We start from the raw sequence: 17,207 nt of genomic DNA, 5'->3' as shown, positions 1-17,207 counted from the left end.
CAAGAGTTTCTCCCAGGCAGTGGTTCCCAAACTTTAGCTGCCCATCAGAATCACCTGGAAGGTTTGTTAAACCTCAGATTGCTGGGCTCCACCCCCAAAGTGTTTGATTGTGTATGTCAGGGTTGGGGCCCTCAGAATTTGCACTTCTAACAACTTCTCAGCTGATGCTGCCACTCTTGGTCCTGGGACCTCACTGAGAATCATTGTTGTAGGGTTTACACAGAAGTGGAATTGCTTGATCAGAAGGTAATGGCAGATTGTTTTCCTGTGTTTGTGTGAATTTACACAGCCACCAACAGCATATGGGTTTTCCATTACTTTACCTCTTTGTTAATACTTGATATGGTCAGACTTAAATTTTTATGGAGCTGGTGGGTGTGAGATGGTATCTTGTGGTTTTAATTTGCATTTCTCAGATTACAAGTGGGGCTGTGAATCTTTTCTTACATCTGTTGGCCATTCATGTTTCCTTTTTGTAAAATGTTCAAGTCCTTGCTCCATTTCCTTTTGATTTGACTTTTTCTTATGGGTTTCTAGGCTTTTTAAATATATTTTGAATACTAATACTTTGTCTATGCATGTTACAAATATAGTCTTTCAGTTCTTCTGCCTCAGCCTCTTGAGTAGTTGGGATTAATTTGTTCGCCGGGCGCCACCGCACCCAGCCTGTTTATTTTATTTTATTTTATTTTATTTTATTTTATTTTTATTTTATTTTTTATTTTGAGACAGAGTCTCACTCTGTCGCCCAGGCTGGAGTACAGTGGCATGGTCTTGGCTCACTGCAACCTCCGCCTCCCAGGTTCAAATGATTCTCCTGCCTCAGCCTTTCAAGAAGCTGGAATTACAGGCATGCACTACCACACCCAGCTAATTTTTGTATTTTTAGTAGAGACGGGCTTTCAACATGTTGGCCAGGCTGGTCTCGAACTCCTGACCTCAAGTGATCCACCCACCTCGGCCTCCCAGAGTGCTGGGATTACAGGTGTGAGCCTCCCTGCCCGGCCTCCATAGGGTGGTAAAGGCTATAAATTTGAATTATTTATGGCTTAAGTTGTACCTAGAGCTTATTGTATATACTGTATTAATATTTTTTGTTGTTGTTGTTGTTGTTGTTGTTGAGATAGAGTCTCGCCCTGTTGCCCAGGCTGGAGTGCAATGGCATGATCTCGGCTCACTGCAACCTCTGCCTCCCGGGTTCAAGCAATTCTCCTGCCTCAACCTCCCAAATTAGCTGGGATTACAGGTGTATGCCACCATGCCTGGCTAATTTTTTTTATATTTTTAGTAGAGACGGGGTTTCACCATGTTGGCCAGGCTGGTCTCGAATGCCTGACCTCAGGTGATCCACCCGCCTCGGCCTCCCAAAGTGCTGGGATTACAGGCCTGAGCCGCTGTGCCTGGCCTACTGTATAAATGTTTCATAATGAACGAAGGTACCCTCTTTGGGAAAAAGTTGGGGCTTTTTTTCCTTTTTTCTTTTTTAACTTTTCAGTCGATTCTCAAAGCCAGCATGTGGGAGAGAGTTTATCAAAACAGCCAGGCATCGTGGCGCACGCTTGTAATCCCAGCTCCTTGGGAAGCTGAGACATGAGAATCGCTTGAACCCAGGAGACGGAGGTTGCAGTGAGCTGAGATCATGCCATTGCATTCCAGCCTGGGCAACAGAGTGAGACTCTGTCTACAAAAAAAAAGAAATACATACTGACCTGTGTGTGGGATTTGCTTCAAAATACTACTGGAGTGAGAGAGATAGTGGTTGGGGAATAGATGAAATCAGATTGGCACCAAGTTGATACTTGTTGAAGAAGTTTAAAATTGGCCAGGTGCAGTGACTCACACCTGTAATCCCAGCAGTTTGGGAGGCCGAGGTGGAAGGATTGCTTGAGCCCAGGAGTTTGAGACCAGCCTGGACAACAAAGTGAGACCCTGTGTACAGGGTACACACCTGTAGTCCTAGCTTCCTAGCTACTTGGGAGGCTAAAATAGGAGAATCTCTTCAGTCCGGGAGGTTGAAGCTGCACTGAGTCATGATTATGCCACTGCACTCCAGCCTAGATGAGAGTGAGACCCTGTCACAGGGGGGAAAAAAAAGTTAAAAATATCCAAGGACTATTTCCAGGGCTACTTGTGAGGTAGCACATCTTTTCTTTTTCTTTTTTTTTTTTTTTTTTTTTGAGACGGAGTTTCGCTCTTGTTGCCCAGGCTGGAGTGCAATGGCGCGATCTCCGGCTCACCGCAACCTCCGCCTCCTGGGTTCAAGCAATTCTCCTGCCTCAGCCTCCTGAGCAGCTGGGATTACAGGCATGTACCACCACACCCGGCTAATTTTTTGTATTTTTGGTAGAGACGGGATTATCTCCATGTTGGTCAGGGTGGTCTCGAACTCCCAGCCTCAAATGATCTGCCCGCCTCAGCCTCCCAAAGTGCTGGGATTACAAGCGTGAGCCACTGCACCCGGCAGAACATCTTTTCTTAACGTTTTATTAGCCATTTGTATTCTTTCAGAGCCAATTTAGTCTCCATCTACTTTCAGGAGTTCCTGATAAAGTGGTCTTAGCAGGCATGGAAGAGACTGATTTTAAAGAAAACAGGAAAGGGAGTGGTAAGGAAAGACTGGGGAGGGGATTTTCAGGCTGTTGCCAGCCCTTCTCCTAGAGCCTGACTACTACTACTGCCTCTAGGATTAAGTTTCCTACCTTCCCTTTTTTCTTCCAGGACCACCATGGGATAATTTTTATTTTCTTTCTTTTTTTTTTTTTTTTTTCTTTTTTTTGTAGAGACAGGATCTCACTATGTCTCCTAGGCTGGTTTTGAACTCCTGGTCTCAAGCAATCCACCCGCCTCAGCCTCCTAAAGTGTTAGTAGGATTACAGGCATAAGCCACCGCACCCAGCTTTCTTTCTTCCTTCCCCTCCCTCTTCCCTCCCCTCCCCCTCCCCTCCCCCTCCCCTCCCCCTCCCCTCCCCTCCCCTCCCTCTTCCCTCCCCTCCCCTCCCCTCCCCTCCCCTCCCTCTTCCCTCCCCTCCCCCTCCCCTCCCCTCCCCTCCCTCTCCCCTCCCCTCCCCCTCCCCTCCCCTCCCCCTCCCTCCCCCTCCCTCCCCCTCCCCTCCCCTTCCCCTCCCCTTCCCCTCCCCTCCCCTCCCTTTCCCCTCCCCTCCCCTCCCCTTCCCTTCCCTTCCCCTCCTCTCCCCTTCCCTCCCTTTCCCTTCCCCTTTCTTCCTTTCCTTTTCTTCTTTAATTATAGAAACAGGGTCTTGCCATGTTGCCCAGGCTAGTCCTGAACTCCTGGCCTCAAGCAGTCCTCCTGCCTCGGCTTCCCAAAGTGCTGAGATTACAGGCATGAGCCACTGTGTCCAGCCAATTTTTATTTTAATGGTATTCTTCTTTCCCTATTATTTTACCAGGACAGACTTAACCCAGAGGATAGAGGAACCTCATCATGGATCTTGGTCCGCTTTTAGCTTAACAGCGTCCAAAGACAAAGGGTCAGAGATGGTAGCAAACCTAGTGTGGTTGATTACACAATAGTGGTGTTATTTTGTTGTCATAGGATGCAAATATCAGCGTTGTATCTCTTAAGATCTTTCTGTGTCAGTACATAAAAGCTTTCTCAGTCTTTTTAATGCTGCATGGTATTCTACACAGGGCACTATTCTATACTTTATTTAATCAGTTCCCATTGGTAGACACATTTTTTTCCAGTCTTTTGCAGTTATAATAGTGACACTCAATGAATAGCCCTGTATATTTGTCATTTGGCCCATATATGAATACAGTATATCTGGGGGGGATGAATCCCTAAAAGTGGAATTACTGGGGCCAAGGGTATGTTTACCTGGGATTTTAATAGGGATAGTTAGCCTGGGCCCACAGTAGTGGGTACCAGTTTACATGACTATCTTTTTTCTTAACACCCTTCCACCCAAGTGGAGAGTTTGGTTCAGCACATTTCTTTTTCTTTTTCTTTTTTTTTGAGACAGAGTCTTGCTCTGTCACCCAGGCTGGAATGCAGTGGCACGATCTTGGCTCACTGCAACCTTCACCTCCTGGGTTTAAGCAATTCTTCTGCCTCAGCCTCCCAAGTAGCTGGGACTACAGCTGCCCACCACCTTGCTGGGCTAATTTTTGTATTTTTAGTAGAGACAGGGTTTTGCTATGTTCACCAGGCTGGTCTCAAACTCCAGACCTCAGGTGATCCGCCCACCTCAGCCTATCAAATTGCTGGGATTTACAGATGTGAGCCACCGCGCCGGCCATCAGCACATTTCTTGAGTGCCTTCCCGTACCTGGCCCTGGATATAAGATAAACACTTTCATGTATCAAGTGAAATTGTTACTATTTGCCAGGCACCAGCACATTATCTGATAATCGTCATAACCACTCAAAGAGGAAGGCTTTTAGATGAGAAAAGTGAAGCTCAGAAGGGTTAAATAGGGTGCCATGGTCATGGTCCAGCTGTTAAGTGGCAGAGCTAGGATTAAGCCCAGGTTTCAATCCTCTGACGCCTGTGCTCTTACAGTACACCTTTACCTGCCTCTCAGGAGGAAGAACATATGGTCTTATTGTCTAATACAGTTAAGGAATCAGGCTCAGAGAGGGTAACTGGCCACAAAACACCCAGTCTGGAAGCTATGAGGAACCCACATATGTCTGATCGGAGGCCTCTGGTCTACACTGAGCTGCCTGCCTCCCTCCCGGAGAAAGAGTTTGAGAATTTTCTTTTTTTTTTTTTTTGAGACAGAGTCTCTTTCTGTTGCCAAGCTGGAGGAGTGGAGTGGCAATCTTGGCTCACTGCAACCTCCGACTCCCGGGTTCAAGCGATTCTCCTGCCTCAGCCTCCTGAGTAGCTGGGATTACAGGCGCGTGCCACCACACCCGGCTAATTTTTTTTGTATTTTTAGTAGAGAAGGGGTTTCACCGTGTTTGCCAGGATGGTCTTGATCTCCTGACCTCATTATCCTCCCGCCTCGGCCTCCCAAAGTGCTGGGATTACAGGCGTGAGCCACCACGCCCTACCGAGAATTTTCTCCATTCAGAGCTTCACTTGATATAGAGAGCCTCAAGTCACTGGTTCTCAGTGTGCATCTATTGGCCATCAGAGGGTCCTTTAGGGATGACCCATCTGTGCTTAACTTACTAATGACAGTATAGTTGCTGCTATTTATTGAGTGCCAGCCATGTGCAAGATGCTGTAAGGTACACTGTAGTTTGTTTTGTTTTGTTTTGTTTTTGTAGAGATGGAGGTCTTGTTGTCTTGACCAGGTTGGTCTCAAACTCCTGACTTCAAATGATCCTCCCTCCTGGACCTCCCAAAGTTCTGGGATTACAGGTGTGAGCCACCACACTCGGCCAGTGTAGTGTTTTTAATCTTCACAATAATCCTTCTTGGGAAACATGTTATTGTCCTCACTGTCCAGATTAGAAAACTGAGTGTAAAGTAAGTTAAATTATAGTCCTAAGGTTGAATGCTAATGAAGACAGAATACAAGTCCAATATATTGGACTCAAAAGCCCTCACTTAACTGTGGTCTCCATGGGCTTCCCTTGGCTCACTCTGCCTTTTTTTACTTTTTCTTATTGCTTGAGGCCCTTTCTGGAAGGTAAGTCTGGATTATCTACTTCACACTGTTTTAGAGGAGAAGACTTGTGGTTTCCATTTACCCCTTACTCCCTCCGCTCCGTGGCCTTTCAGGGAGAACACTGTGAGTATCGTGCTGGGTGGCCTGGAGGGTCCAAGTAACAGGAATCTAGAAGGATGGACCACATGTGAACAAAAGAAAGCCTGAGTAGGACACAAAACAGAGAAGTGGGGCTGTAACATCTCTAAGATATTACAGCTTGCTACTTCCACTCTCTTTGCAGATGTGGTGAAACCCAGGCTGGAGTCATAAAATAATAGCGTAGGATCATTAACTAAAGTTTGTCTAGTGCTTCCTTGTGTTCACACATTATCTCATTGAGCCTCTGACAATGCTAGGAGGAGGTAAATAGGGTTTTCCTCTTACCTTGGGTGAACTGAGGTCTTCTGACTAAGTCTCAGGTCCTTTCTACCATTTGTGCTGCATCCACATCTCTACTGGGAAGAACACAGGCTCTGCAGTCAGACACACTTGGGTTTGAACCACCTCCATTTTGTGTCTGTTGGATCTTGAGCAAGTGAATTCATCTTTGTGACCGTCCATGTCTTCATAAAATAAGAGTTTTAAACATACATGAGGGCCTGGCATATACAAAACATTGAATAAATAGCAGTGATCTTTTTATTGACATCAGAAGGGGATTGGGGACCCAGAGGCTATTCTGGCTCCTATGGCATAGCTCTTGGAACCTGTTAATTTTCAAGGACGGGGGTTTGCAAGTCAGAGCAATGTCAAGTAAAGAACAGGTTCTTTGGGAGGCCAGGATATGCTAATGGGTGAACAATGTAAGGGAGGCGTAATAATAATGCCAAAGGCCTCCTAAAGTGCCTGTTTCACTGCACTTTTGGGTCTTTGGTTTATATATGAAGAAAACGAGGTGCCCCCAGAGGGGAAGTGAGTTGCCATTGTTACACAGTAAGTCAATAAATGGCATTGCTGAGATTAGAACTCAGTCTTTTGTCTGCCAAGAAAGCTTACTTTTCCCTTACACTCCACTGCTCCCTTGAGGGGGAAAAAAAAGGCCCGGGGATAGGATCTTAGTGCTTTGGAGCTGGAGAGAAAGCCTTAGAGATCATCTGATCCATCCTCCACATTTGTCAAATGAGAAAAGTGAGGCCCGTGGTGCTTAATTGACAGGACCATAGCCAAATAGAGCCACCACAAAGCAGGAGTAAGCTCACGTTTCTTGAACCTGACCATGTAGAACTTTCAAATTGCCTTTTTTCTGTGCGGAACTAGAGCCTTACTGCAAATGCCAGTGGTTTACACAAAGAACAACTGTTTAGTTTGGGGAACTTTTTTCCAAATAGAATCTTTTCTCTCTTTCTCAATTTTTTTTTTTTTTTTTTTTTTTTTTGAGATGGAATCTTGCTCTGTCACCCAGGCTGGAGTGCAGTGGCACGATCTCAGCTCACTGCAAGCTCCGCCTCCCGAGTTCACGCCATTCTCCTGCCTCAGCCTCCTGAGTAGCTGGGACTACAGGCACCCTCCACCACGCCTGGCTAATTTTTTGTGTTTTTAGTAGAGACAGGGTTTCACCGTGTTAGCCAGGATGGTCTCGATCTCCTGACCTCGTGATCCACCCACCTCGGCCTCCCAAAGTGCTGGGATTACAGGCGTGAGCCACCACGCCTGGCTCTCTTTCTCAATTCTTAATAAAAATATACTAGAAGAAGAAAAACAAAGCTTTAATGGAGGACCTTGGTAGAAAGCAAGTAAAAATTATATAGAGTCTCTAAAACTAGGGAGGTCCCCAGAGCCAGTAAATTTAGAGGCCAGCCTTCTCACCTATCCCAGCTAGCTTATCACTTGTCTTGCCCTATTCACAACAGGCCTTCAGAAGTCCCAGCCTTCCCTTGGCAGCTGCATGTGGTGAACACCAACGGAAATCCCTGGTATTTTTCTTTGCATGCAACCAACCGTGGAGATGTAGGTCAGGCATTGCTGGCCTGGCAGTTACAACATCTCTAGCTTCACCCCTGCACCTGTAGCTGTGTTCACTAAGCCCCACAAAGATGGGAAATGGATGGTCCCTTCTTAATAGGGTTTGGATCCCCAAGGGCTCATATGGGTGGAGCTGGCTGGGACTGGAGTGGGTTTGGGAAGAGACAGACCATCCAGAATGTGGAGATGAGAAGGGTGGCTCTGGCTCTTCCCTCCTTAATGTCTGATGTCTGGTGTGACTATAGCTGGATTGGTGGTGCTTCTGCTCAGCTCAGCTTAGAGTAATCATCACTGATGGAGGAGACAGGGGAGGTCCCATCCTTCCCCTGGGCTCAGCTGGGTCCCCAGACCTACACCTGAACCCCACGCCTGTCTGGTGTTTACGGGATTGAAGCTGCCACCCTTTGGGACGTATCCTGTTTTCATTTCTGCTCTCAGTTGTCTGGTCTCTGTGGACCTCACTTACAGGTTTGTACGTGCCTGTCGCCCACAATGCAGCCCCATGAGGCTGTCCCAGCCTGGCACACTCATGCCTCTTTGGCCTTTGTTCTCTTCAGCAAAACTGCTAGCTCTATGCCTTGCTAGGGAGGGCTTTTCTGGTCCCTCAGATAGGATCTGTTGGTCCAACCTAGCTATACCTTTCCTGAGATTCAGTCTCTTTGTCCACACCCTGGGGGACAGGGCTGTGGTTCCAAGGCATGTTGTGGGGTACCTGTGGGCCGTTCTGGACTGGCTTCCAGTCAGCTGGCTGACTCTGCCCTGGGTCTCAAATATCTCCTCTGTAAAGGTGTTAGACCAGGATCTTCAAGGTAACTTAGAGGTGATATGCAGATGGACATTTTCTGTTTTAATAGTCAGTGTATTTTATGTTGATTTCCATCTGGGGCAAATGATACTGTTTATAGGAAGAATAATAAGTTGCCTTTTCATTGCATTTATTTATTTAGCAAATATTTACTGAGTGTCTACTATCTGCCAACCACTATTCTAGCTACTGGGGATACCTGCCTTCATGAAGTTCACATTATTATTTTTTATTTTTATTTTTTGAGATGCAGTTTCACTCTTGTTGCCCAGGCAATGGCGCAGCCTCGGCTCACTGCAACCTCTGACTCCCGGGTTTAAGCGATTCTTTTGGCTCAGCCTCCTGAGTAGCTGGGATTACAGGTGCCCACCACCACGCCCAGCTACTTTTTGTATTTTTAGTAGAGACAGGGTTTCACTCTGTTGGCCAGGCTGGTCTTGAACTCCTGATCTCAGGCGATCCACCTGCCTCGTTCTCCCAAAGTGCTGGGATTACAGGTGTGAGCCACCACGCCCGGCTGTCATGAGGTTTACATTCTAAGAGGACAGAGAGTGATTAGGTGGCCGGTGGTAGGCAGCTTTTGGTATGTGTTTGCCTTTTTAATAAAGGATAATTAAGGAAGGCTTCTGAGGAGGAGGCATATGAGCAGAGATCTGCATGATCTGTCTGAGGGAGGAAACCATGTAACAGTCTATGGAAAAAACATTCCAGACATAAGGAACAAGTGCAGAGGCCAAAGGGTGGGAATGGTGTGCCTGGCATGTTTGAGGAAGAGCACGGGAGATCAGTGTGGCTAGAACAGAGTAAGCAGAAGAGAAGTGATTGGAAAGGAAAGTTTGTGTGAGCAGTGGTGAGACATTTTGGTTCTTCCTCTGGGTGAGATGGGAAGGCAGTGGAGGGTTTTGAGCAGACAGGAAACTGACTTTGCTGACCCCTCTGGCTGCCATGTGGTGAAGCAACCATGGAGTCGACAAGAAGCTGGGAGACCAGTAAGGAGGCTGTTAGGATAATACAGGCAAGAAATGATACTGGCTTGGACCAAATAATAGCAGTGGAGGTGGTGGGAAGTGGTGAGACTCTAGATAAATTTGGAATACAGATCCATCAGGATATATTGACAGATGAGTGCTAGAGGGGATTTAAGGATGAGAAAGATGCAGAAAGAACAGGTTTAGGGAAGAAATTAAGGATTTTCAGTACATTTATTTAGATTTATAAAAAGTAAGTAAATTGATAGAATAATGTTAAGTAGGCCAGGCACAGTGGCTCACAGCTGTAATCCCAGCACTTTGGGAGGCCAAGGCAAGAGGATAGCTTGAGCTCAGTAGTTCAGGACCAGACTGGGCAACATAGTGAGACCTTATCTCTACAAAAAAAGAAAAAGAAAAAAAAAATTAGCCAGGCATGGTGATGCACACCTGTAGTCCCACCTAGTCGGGAGGCTGAGGCAGGAGGATTGCTTGAGCCTGGGAGGTTGAGGCCTCAGTGAGCCTTGATCACATGATTGCACTCTAGCCTGGGCAACAGAATGAAACCCTGTCTTGAAAAATGTTAAGTAAATAATAACAGAATCACATATAAGGTCAAAACAGTGATGGCTGAAATTGTGGATAGAGTGGACCAAATGTGTCTGCTGCCTTCCAGCTCTAAAATCCTGCTTCAGTGATTCAGATCACATAGTCTCCCATTCACAGAGAACAAGAACTTGAAGCTCAGCCTAGAATAAGCAGATAAAGTGACAGGAGAGCAATCCTTTGGGCCAGGCCTACCTCCTGTTAATTTGGAAGGACTTGGGAAGTTCTTGCACATATACTGGCCTTTTGGCATTACCTTATTTATTCATTCATTCACTCACTCAGTCAGTCAGTCACTGAGCACCTTCTGCCTAGTAGGCCCTGGACAACGACAGCTCTGATGCTTCTTCCCTCCTAATATAAAGCAAGCTACCCTGACCCCCACTCCCACTGGAGCCTGTCTACTCTGTGGCCTGGCATATGCCTGGCGGTGATGTGTGTGCTGAAAGTGGAATAGCCGCAGCCTAGGCAGAGCCCTGCCCTCCCTTTGCTGCACTGTCTCTGTCCATCTCTGCCTTCCTCATCTTATTGCCATCCACACTTTGAGGCCTGGTGAGCAAATGATTTTGCTTCCATGAGAGCAGCAGAAATAGTTGCTTTATCTCTTTCTTCATATAGGTCCTCATAGTTATCAAACTGGAAAGAAATCTCCAAGGACCTCTTCTCTTGCCTTTTATAGATGGGAAACAGAGGGCCAAGGGGGCAGGCAACTCCCACAGTCCACATCTAATTCATCAGCAAATCCTTTCAGCTCTACTTTTATTGATTGATTGATTGATTGAGAACAGTGTCTTGCTGTGTCTTCCAGGCTGAAGTGCAGTGGCACAGTCATGGCTCACTGCAGCCTCAGCCTCTTGGGCTCCAGCAGTCCTCCCACCTCAGCCTCTGGAATAGCTGGAACATGCCATCACACCCAGCTACTTTGTGTCATTTTTTTTGTAAAAATAGGCTTTTCCCATGTTGCCCAGACTGGTCTGAAACTTTTGGACTCAAGCAGTCCTCTCACCTCGGCCTCCCAAGTGCTGGGATTGTAGACATGAGCCACTGCACCTGGCCCAGCCTTACTTTAAAAAATAAATTCTGAAACTGACTGCTTCTCACCAACTTCCCTGGCACCATTGTGGCTAAGCCACCGTCATATTTTCCTGATTATCTCACCAGACCCCTGGAGATCTCCACCCAGCAGCCAGAGGGACGCTATTTAACACCAAGGTCAGGTCATGTCCTTCCCCTGCTCAAAACCTTGCAGTGCTTTCCCAGGACAAGCCCAAGTCTTTAAATGGCCTACCAGGTCCTACACAATCAGGCCCTTGGCTACCTCCAGATCTCATCACCACCAGTCTCCTCACATTCACTGGACTTCAGCCACACTGGCATTTTTCTTGTTCCTGGAGCACCTCAAGTGTGTTCCTGCCTCTGGGCCTTTGCACTTGTTCCCACAGCCTTTTCTCAGATCTTTGCAGTGCCTGTTCCCTCATTTCATTCAGGTCTCTGATCAAATTCACCTCCTCAAGAAGTTGTCCCTGATCATGGATTCTAATCTTACTTTCTTCCATGTTTCTTTGTACCCCCTTTCTCACATTTATTTTTTCTTAACGCATCACCATCTGACATGTTTATTGCCAATCTTTTCCCATTTGATTATAAACTCATACAGGTATGAATTTTCATTCTATTTAGTCACTGCTTTATCCCCAGCATTTAGCACAGTGCCTGACTCTTAGTGGGCACTTAATGAAGATTTATTGAATGACTGAGTGTCCAAAGCTAGGCAGGGCAGCCTGTCTGGGCCTTCCTACAACTCCATAGGTCAGCCTGGCTTACAAATAGATCATGTCCCATCTTAGAAAACTCATCTAATAGCTTCACCAAAGCTACCTGGCATCACTTTTGTTTCCAAGATAAAGATCAGACAGAGGGAGGAACTCTCTCTGCAAGTACTGTCCTTGCAGAGCTGGCTTAGGGGAAAGTGGGTTCATCACTGAGTAGCCTCAGCACACTCTTCCCTTTCTCACCCCTCGAGGCACCCAGGGAACCAGGGGGGAATGCTACTTCCATGTACTTAAAGTCATCTCTGACTTCCAAGGCCTAAGAATAGCAGATTCTCAGTAAATATTGGGTAGGTGAAAGGGTGAAGGAAAGAAGGTCTTAGTAAAATCTCTTCATGTATCCTGTTGCACTGGTAAATTTAACATGCTGTGAAGTTGAATGCCCTCACTAGTAACCAGGGGCCTCAGGCAAAGTCTCATCACCTCTCTGAATTTTAGTTTCCTCATTGGTAAAATGGGAACAGCACCTACTTGCAAGATTTTGAGAATTCAAACAGTAAATATTAGTTCAGCAAATACTAGCTGTTACTTTTTGTTTGTTTATAGCTACAGATAAGAGAGACAGTATGAGAAGCACAAATGGAGCCACTGATTTTTTAGCTATAAAAAAACAGGCTGGGTGCAGTGGCTCATGCCTATAATCCCAGCACTTTGGGAGGCTGAGGCAGGTGGATCACTTGAGGCCAGGAGTATGAGACCAGCCTGGCCAACATAGCGAAACCCCGTCTCCACTAAAAATATAAAAATTAGCCTGCAAAAATACAAAAATTAGTGTGGTGGCACATGCCTATAATCCCAGCTGCTCGGGAGGCTGAGGCACAAGAATCACTTGAACCCAGGAGGCAGAGGTTGCAGTGAGCAGAGATCACACCACTGCACTTCAGCCTGGGCGACAGAGACAGAGTGAGACTTCGTCTCAAATAATAACGATAATAATAACAACAACAACAGCAGCAGCAGCTAACATTTACAGAACACTTACCATGGACCATTTAACTCTGCTGCTAGGCCTGTGAAGTAGGTACAGCTGTTTTCATTTTTCAGCCGCAACACCAGGCTTGGAGGGGGAAAGTGTCTTGCTCCAAGTTCTGCAGCCAGGTAGTCATAGAACTAGGGTTGGAAGCCACACTGTTTCACTCCAGGGTAAGGAGGCCTGAGGCCAGGCTCTGCTCTGTCCCTGTATGAAGCCTTGGAGGTGTCCCTTCACTTCCTCTGGGCCTCAGTTTCTTACCTGCTCAGGGTCGAACCACACATCTCTGTGATGCTCTGAAATTTCTGGTGGTCCACAGGCCACATCAAGTGGGACAGTGAGTTGCTTCCAGGCCTCCTGGTGGTGGTGCTCTGGGTATTGACTGTGAACAGCGCACCTGTGGGTGCCCCCTCCCTCGACATCAGGCAAAGTACCCTAGCCCTCTTCTCACCATCTCAGGCATCTTACTGTTCTGCACCTTAAAGGGGTAATGGACTGGGGCAGAAATGAAAAGGGTAGAAAACAAGAAGGAACCCACTCCCTTGTCTGGTGCAGATCAATGTTGGATGCTGTGGAGAAGAGTACGAGGCTGACAGTCAGTGGATGTGGGTTTTGTTTCCCAGTTCCATCACATCACAGAATAGAAGGAAATGCAACCCCGTGGGTGCCTTCAGCCCTGAGTTTTTGGTTACATGGGGTGTCAGCATTCATCTGTACAGTGGGGAGGGAAGGGTGTTGCAGGGATTTGCTCCCTTCCCCAAATCCTCCAGAGCTGTTGCTTTCTGCTGTGGAATTCCAAACATTTCCGATCAGATAAAGGTGGCTGAAAATACTCGGGACTTGTCTGGACTAGTTGGAGGCGGTGCTGGGGTGAAGAGGTCGAGGCCACAGGAGCTAGAGCGTGGAAAGATCTAGCCTTGCCCAGGAGTCTGCCTGGTCATAGATGTGCCTATTGCTCTCTTCCCCTGGAATCCTGCGGGTTCAGAGCAATGCCCAGTGGGCTTTGAGGTGGAGAAGGATCAGACTCCTTTGTGGCAACAAGTTCTCCTACTTCAGAATGTTGCTTCTCAATTTATACACTAATTACTGGATCTTTTGGATACCCCTGAGAGAGAACCCTGGTAGTGACTCATCTGTCTGCATGAGTTACTTTCATTCTCCTTATGCTGCAGCCCTAGATGGAGCCCTTTGAGATGATTCCCACTTCATTTGACAGTTGGGGAAAGGCCCAGACTTTCCCAGAGTCTCAGGCAGGGGAAAGGACTCACTTGCAAATCAGCGATGGAACTGGGAAACAAAACCCACATCCACTGACTGTCAGCCCAGTACTCTCTTCCCCACAGCATCCAGCACTGATCTGCACCAGACAAGGGAGTCGCCATAGCTTTGGGTGGAGAGGAGGAAGGAGAAGCTGCTTTGGACTATGGAGCACTTGGGGTCAAAGACCTCAGAAAGAAGTCCTAGTCTTTGGAGATTGCTACCCCATTCCTGCCTGTTGCCTCAGCACAGTGCAAAAGATGCCTTTTCTAGAACTTTCCCATAAGCTTCCTGTCCCCCTTCCTTATCCTGAGAGAAAGTGTCTGGAGAATACTGGACACCCTGCATAATCACCTGCTATATTGGGGCCTCTTTCTAGTTTTGCCAGGCAGTGAGGAAAGGGATGAAGAGAGTGGGAACTGGCCTTTCTTCTCTTCCCTCCTCTCTGTCCACCACTCAGCCATACTCTTCAGCACCTTCTCTGGACCCAGCACTGGGCAAGGCCTAGGGGACAGAGCCCATGGTCAGATAGGGGAGGAAGTGAGCAGCTAGGCTCCTTGAGAAAGTGACCTGTGGATTAAGACCTCAGAGATAAGTGGGACAGAGCTTGGCAGAAGCACCAGTGTGGGCAAAGGTCCTGAGTCTGAACAGAACATGGCATGTGAGGAATGAAGCAGCCTGGCCCTAGGTGAAGCTGAGAAAACCCTGCAGGCCCTTGTAGGCTACAGAGAAGGCTCCGAGACACAAGCTGAGCCATGGTCTACTAGTAAGAACAATAAACCAGACATTTACTCAAAGTTAACTATGTGCCATGCACAGTTCTAAGACCTTTACATGTATTAATTTGAATCCTCATGGTATTCTTTTGAAATAAGGACATTTTGGGCCAGGTGCAGTGGCTCACGCCTGTAATCTCAGCACTTTGGGGGGCCGAGGTGGGTGGATCATTTGAGGTCAGGAGTTTGAGACTAGCCTGACCAACATGGTGAAATCCAGTCTCTACTAAAAATGCAAAAAAATTAGCCAGGCATGGTGGTGCATGCCTGTAGTCTGAACTACTTGGGAGGCTGAGGCAGAAGAATCACTTGAACGTGGGAGGCAGAGGTTGCAGTGAGCCAAGATTGTGCCACTACTCTGTCTCAAAAAAAAAAAAAAATTAAATAAGGATTTTTTTATCCCCATTTTACAGATGAGGTCAAAAGCAAAATATCTTAATCTAGTTTGCAAGACTTATTGGTTCTCTGCCTGCTCTGTGCTCTGTCAGCCCAACTTGGTAGAGAAGTAGAAATTAATTGCCTTCATCCAGATAGCATCTCCATTTCACAAATGAGGCAACTGATACTTGGAGGAGAGCAGGAGAGCAGCAGAGGAGAGGGAGCAGAACTAAGACCAGCCAGTCAAGGGAGACAGAAGAAGACGAGCATCAGCTCCCTGACAGGGAAGAGTTTTCCAACGGGGCTATCCAAAGATGAAATGTCCCACCCAGGAAGGAGGGAGCTCTCCATAAGTGCATAAGGAGAGAATGCCCTAGAGATGACTGCCAACTCCCATGGGTGTGGACCATCAGGATGAAACAGACCCACTGTGGGACTTCAGCACTCCACCCTTCTGAACCCTGTCTGTGAAATGGGGGTGTTTGTGGTGAGCTTGAGTATTACATGGAAGGTTGGATGGACATGCTGTAAGGTCCCTGGAGTCTCCGACTCTGTTCCAAGGGTGAGTATTGGTTTTTCTCACCCTGGACACTGGGAGAAGAATGGAGGGCTGCGGCCATCTACTTACGAAAGAATAGGGAGTCACCAGGGTTGAAATGAGAGGGTTGAGATGAGGGGAGGCATCGGAATCCCAGGGGATGAGCCTATATGAGCACATAGCAGCCACCCAGGAACGGTTAAATGTTTCGACTCTGGAGACAGCCTGCCTGTATTCAAATCCCAACTCTACCACTTGTGGCCTCTATGACCTTGGGAGGGTGATTTGTCCTCTCTGCCTCTGTTTCCTCATCTGTAAGCTGGAGAGTAATAACAGCATGTACTCAGTGGGATTATTGTGAGGATTAAGCAAATTCTTACACACGAAGCACTTAGCACCATGCCTGGTACTTAGTAAATATCAGCTGTTTTATCACCATCAGTTCCAGGGAAGGACGTTATGAGCCCCCAAATGAGCATCTCTGCCCCCAGTAAATGCTTTTCTGAATTCTCTCTCTTTGCCCCCAAGCCCATCACCCTGGTTCTGAGCCAGAGAGATGGAGAGCCCACACTCGCACTGCTAGGCCTGATAGCTTTCTCGATTCCCCAGCGGAGGTGTTATCTCCTCCCGGCACAACCGCTTCCTTTTCTGAGAAATGCAAGTGCATCTGTCAGGCACAGCTTCTTAGAACTAATGGTGGGGGAGGAGGTGGAGGAGGAGTGGCTGGCAGCTGAACTGAACGGGTCAGAGTTGGAGGAAGATAAACATGAAGTTTGTTGTGAGGATACCACCAAATATTCCCTATAGCCCAGATGGCTTGAGCCCTCTATGACACCCCCTGATCTCACCACTACTGCTAGGGAGGTCAAGGCAGGAGAAACTGAGGCTCAGAAGCCAAAAGGCTTGCTGTGGCACCCACCCATACCTGGACCGGCTGGGCTAAGGTGTTGACCCCAACACAGTCTTGCCACCCCTCTCTTTGCCCCTGCCTCCACTGAGCTGCTTCTCCAAGTTGCCCACCTCCAGGCCTATGTTTCCGTGGGGGAGAGGAGAAAGGTCATGTTCTTCTCACATCTCGGGAGCCAACAGCTCCCCTGGGAAAACCAGAGGAAGTGGATTCCAACCACAAACCTCACTTCTTCCGAGTCTCCGCCTGCAACTCGCTGCCAAAAGAGTGATAAGGCCTCTCCGTTTGCCCTACCCCCTTCCTACCATCTCCCAGCGATCTTCTAGCAAGGCCATGTTTGTCTATTCAGCACGCATTTATCATCCTCTCCCTCAGGGAAACTGAGGCCAGGAGCAGAAGGTGACTCTGCAGGTGACTCACAGCCTGCCAATGCAGGGATGTGAGAAGGACAGGACAAGGTACAGTTCTGGTGTCCCTGGCACTTTTCCTGGCTGCTAGTAGCCTCTTCCTCTTCTCCACCTACCTCTTTCCTGAAATAACCAAGCAGGAAGGAAGCAGTGGGCCTGGGCCCTCCAGAGTCACCCAA

At 47.5% G+C, this 17,207-nt stretch overlaps 1 protein-coding gene and 1 long non-coding RNA gene across 11 annotated transcripts in view; one reads left to right on the top strand and one right to left on the bottom strand.

The window, feature by feature from the left end:
* Positions 1-17,207, top strand: part of BCL2L1 (BCL2 like 1) — a 59,899-nt gene that overhangs the window by 31,862 nt on the left and 10,830 nt on the right. The gene's annotated exons all lie outside the window — the stretch shown is intronic.
* LOC129021473 (uncharacterized) overlaps positions 1-17,207 on the bottom strand; it is a 46,112-nt gene that overhangs the window by 24,682 nt on the left and 4,223 nt on the right. For 2 of the 4 annotated variants that reach the window (XR_010125156.1, XR_008496071.2), the window contains exons 2-3: positions 12,778-12,905; positions 6,010-6,188 (exon numbers count right to left, since the gene is read on the bottom strand). This is a non-coding gene — a long non-coding RNA (uncharacterized LOC129021473). Of the gene's footprint in view, positions 1-4,076; positions 4,296-6,009; positions 6,189-12,777; positions 12,906-13,026; positions 15,158-17,207 lie in introns of those variants that run through there. The other 2 variants (XR_008496072.2, XR_008496073.2) reach the window with 2 other exon arrangements.

This window comes from Pongo pygmaeus, chromosome 21 (assembly GCF_028885625.2).
Source record: "Pongo pygmaeus isolate AG05252 chromosome 21, NHGRI_mPonPyg2-v2.0_pri, whole genome shotgun sequence".
Lineage (NCBI taxonomy): Eukaryota > Metazoa > Chordata > Mammalia > Primates > Hominidae > Pongo > Pongo pygmaeus.
The sequence above is the reverse complement of the archived record's forward strand: the minus strand, read 5'-3'. Positions and strand labels throughout refer to the sequence as shown.